General features: G+C 34.1%; 1 pseudogene; it reads left to right on the top strand.

Moving 5' to 3' along the window:
- The first annotated feature begins 580 nt into the window (after positions 1–580).
- LOC149531136 (sucrose transport protein pseudogene) lies at positions 581–3,231 on the top strand (annotated as a pseudogene).
- Positions 3,232–4,586: the final 1,355 nt, after the last annotated feature.

The raw sequence follows: 4,586 nt of genomic DNA, 5'->3' as shown, positions 1-4,586 counted from the left end.
TAAAAACCCAATAATCTAAAAGAATGCTATAGCAGGACATTACCAACCATCCAATATTATTATTAATTAAGTGTGAACTTAGTCCCATCACAAATAAAGATACTAATAAAGATACTCATTGTATTCAGGTGATGTTTTTATCTCTACCGTCACCTATCATTATTTGTAGCAACTTACACATATTCATAAGGATCATATCACAAATCACACACATCGTGATTATAATGAGCACCTATCTCATATACAAAAACTTGCTCATACACATCACAGGTACACAAGTTAATTAGCTTTCCATACATCACATACATAGTAAGTAGCTCCAATATACATCACAAAGACTATAGTGACATGCTCACACGTGAATCACAAGACATCATATATATATATATATATATATATATATATATATATATATATAATCTGGAATCATTAGGTTCATGCAATAGTTAATGTTATTGGCATATCCGTCATTTGAAACCTCTTTTATCGCCATAGTAATTGACTGTGAGTTTCATTGAAAAATTGCTATTATTTGTCATACGGATACCAATTTTTTGGAGTTGGTGGGATTGTTTTAATCATGAATAGAATTTTTCGTGTGGGAAGAAAAGTGAAGAATGGAGTTCCTCTGAAAACTCTAGCGAGGTTGCATCAATGGCAACAGGGATGCAATTTGGATGGGCTTTACAGCTCTCCTTACTGACGCCTATGTGTAGTTTTTAGGTATTCCTCATACATGGGCTAGTTATATATGGCTATGTGGCCCTATTTCTAGCATGTTTGTGCAACCAATAGTGGGGAATTATAGTGATAGATGTGAGTACTCTAGGGGAAGGAGGCCATTTATAGTTATGGGAGCATGCATTGTGGTAATAGCAGTTATGCTCATTGGATTTTCAGCAGATTTGGGATGTATGTTTGGTGATTGAATCTCATACAGGCCAAGAGCTATTACTATTTTTGTATTGGGGTTTTGGCTCCTTGATCTTGCCAACAATATGCTTCAAGGGCCTTGCAGGGCAATCCTCGCAGATTTTTCAGGTATGTCATGCTTATATTGTTTTGCTATTTGTTGCAATGGTATCTAGAAAGTTTATGTTTAAGATGATGGTTAAGGCCTTACTTACAACCTTTTTGAGCTACATTTCTTTTTCCCCTCTCTTTTTTTCAATGTCATCTTGTAGTATTGGTCATGGTAATGGTCAACTTGCAGACATTTTTCCTATGTTGGTGTTAGCTCCAATCCCGCTTGAACATGACCATTTATAGAAAATTTCCAACAAAAAGTACCATGTATAAAATAACTCAAATGTTTAGAGAAAGAAACCTTTTTGATTAATGCAAAACTTTGACATTTCCCACCTGTCGAGGTTTTAAATCTTCAATGCCCAATGTTCAAGACTTTTCCATGAAGGGTTGTCTGGGAAAACCTCCTTAGCTTAGCCATGCATATAATAGACCTTGAAGGAAGTATATGTTTACAGAATGTCTCTGTTAAGATCAGCCATTACAGGATGGTGAGGTGATTAATTTTTAATCTACGGAGACTAATGTTTAGATTCATGAAACTATTACTATATTAATCCGCAATCAACTATATTTATTCCCTTTGGAGAAAGTTTTACCTATGGGATATTTTTTATTTACCATTTACAAAGGGATGTACTAATTGTTTTTGCTTTCAAAAATTTTGTCAAGCAAAATATTTTGTTACCATAGCTCATCATAGGTCTTTGAAATTGTTTCCATACCACATTTAAAGAGGCTTTGGTTGAAGCCAATAATTTCCTATGGTTTATCATTAGATTTCATTAATGGTTATAGAGTTTTAAAATTTAGCTCGTGATGGTTGTAATTTGAATAATTATGCTCATCAAAGGCTATATCCCATTATCTTATGTCGAGCATTTCTTGTTAGGAGTACATATTTCATCAAAGGCAGTGCTAGATAGGTTTGGATTTTTTATATTCTAGTGTGTACCCATTAAAGACTCCTCTACTACAAATGCAGTTTCTTTTCTCAATGGAGAGACTTGCCAAAAAGAACATCCATACTTGGTTTATATTTCATTGATTGTATCCCAGAAAGGTCTGATTTCTTTGCATTCCTTGGAGAGGGACATTGTCCATAGGGAATTTCACTCCAACGTAAAAGTTGTTCATTTTCATGGGCTAAGTAGTGCAAATTTTGAGGGAAGAATTCTGAATCTCCCTATCATTCAAGGACTTAATATAGTGTTTCCATGAGCAAATTTTGCTCTTCACAAATAGCCACAAGAAATTAAAACTAGGCAACCATAAATGAACTCTAGATTGTATTCTCTTGCTAAATGAAGGACTTTAATTTGATGAATGAAATATTTTACTGAATTCTAGTGCCTCTTGAATCTCCACCCATATGTATTTCTAAATGCTTTTCCTTTGGCAGGAAAAAACCAGAGATGAACTAGGAGTGCCAATGCCTTTTTCTCACTATTTATGGTAGTAGGGAATATGTTAGGATTTGCGAGTGGTTCTTATAGTAAATGGTATAAAATTCTTCCATTCACAAGAATAGAGGTTTGTGATGTCAGCTGTGCTAATCTAAAGTCTACATTTTTTATAGAAATAATCCTCTTAGTGGCCTCTACCATTCTCAATGTAATAGCCACCCCTAAAAAAAGATGGTCAAATGCTCAAGCAGAAGCAAAAGCGAGGGCAAAGGTAGTGGGAGGTAAAATTCATAATCCAGTTGATGAAAATGATGAAGATGATGAGGAGCAGGAGGCTGATGAAGCAACCCATGAGACATTCATATGGGAGCTATTTAGTGCTTTCAGAGATTTCCCTTCTCCAATGTTGTATTTACTTATTGTAACTGCACTGACATGGCTTGCGTGGTTCCCCTTCTTACTCTTTGACATAGATTGGATGGGTCAAGAAGTTTATAAGGGAAAGCCTTTTGGTCCTGAACCTCTTCCAATTTTATATGATGAAGTTGTCAGATTAGGATCATTTGGCCTAATGCTAAATTCAATAATGCTAGGAGAAACTTCTTTGATGATAGAAACTATGGCTCGCAGGACAAGCCCTAAATTATTGTGGACAATTGCAAACTTCATTATGTGCCTTTTGCTTGCATGTACTGTTATCATCACCAAACTTGCTGAAAATCATGAATCTATACCTCCTCATAGTTCTGTTAAAATTGCAGCTTTGGTTGTTTTTGCAGCCCTTCACTACTACATTTAACATCATTTTTCGACCAAAAATATCAACCATCAACTAAATAAATTTAGGGTGGTTGAAATGTAAAGTCAAAAATTTCTTTTTTTTACATATAAGACCCATGCTGGTCGAAATTTTGACCAACACAAGGCTTATACATTCGCATGGTTTTCTCTGAGCCCAGTTTTGTTTCAAGTTTTCTCCACGCACTTGATTAATGACGCCTGCTAGCCCTGGGAATAATATGAAAGGGGGCCTTGCATATGCATCAATATAGGGGGGGGAGGAATAATAGTTTGAAACTCTTGATATTGTATTTCTTTCATTCTTCCTGCTATGCTCGACTTCAAAAGCTCTTCCATTCACGACCTCCAATCACACCTACATCTCCAATGGTCGAGGAGAGGGATTTCTCTTCAAGCATATTTCCATAGTTACATGTGTATTTTTGTTGTAGGTTTTTATGATAATATTGAAGATGGAAGTGAATACTATTACTATCATTATTATTTTTTATGCCAAACTTCAGCCATTGTTGTGTAATATAAATGGGAGAGTCTCCGCTCAAGTGTTTTTTCTCAGTGATGTTTTGATGATAAGTGTTAAAAAGAGTCTAGTTGCAAAAATAATGTAATGTACTTGTTGTTTCATTTTATTGAAAGTGTGTAGATGCAGATTTATCATTTGGAATGTTGGTCTATTGTAACAACTATTATACTTTTTGTTATAGTAATGAAAGAAAAGAAAGGAAATGTATATGCAGAAGCTGTAGTTGTAAAAGCTTAGAATAAATAATAATGACAAATTTTTTGTTTTATAAATATAGTTGTGTTGGTATCATATTTTTCTTGTATTTTTGTTTTAATAATACATAAATATATTGTATCATTTAGACAACAATTTCATATTCAAAAAAAGAACAAAAAGAAAAAAAAATTGAGTGTGTTTCTCTCTTCAACTCTAGAACATTCAACTTAAACATCAACACATAAAGATAATAATTTGAAATTTGGTGTGTTTAGTGCTTGTAGTTGTACCCTCAATACCTAGGCCATGTGGGCTATAAAACATGATATTCATGTGATTCTATATTAGATGATGATGACGATAATGAATAATCACCATCTACTACTAGCTCATGTAGTGATAAAAGGTCTTTAATGCACCTCTAACTACAAGTATGCCATGGCAAACTTGTGATGGAGATGACTCCTCAAAATAATAGACTATCATGGAAATTTTTTGATGAAGATGACACCTACAAATACTAGACTATCTTCAAAAACTTATGATGAAGATAGCCCCTAAATTTACTAGACTATAATTGAATTGATGTACTTTGGATCCTTCACCGAAAGTCTCTGTCATTTTGTTAGAAG

The sequence above is a fragment of the Cupressus sempervirens genome, chromosome 11, assembly GCF_028749045.1.
Source record: "Cupressus sempervirens isolate cs-2001-9-10 chromosome 11, ASM2874904v1, whole genome shotgun sequence".
Taxonomy (NCBI): Eukaryota; Viridiplantae; Streptophyta; class Pinopsida; order Cupressales; family Cupressaceae; genus Cupressus; species Cupressus sempervirens.
The sequence above is the reverse complement of the archived record's forward strand: the minus strand, read 5'-3'. Positions and strand labels throughout refer to the sequence as shown.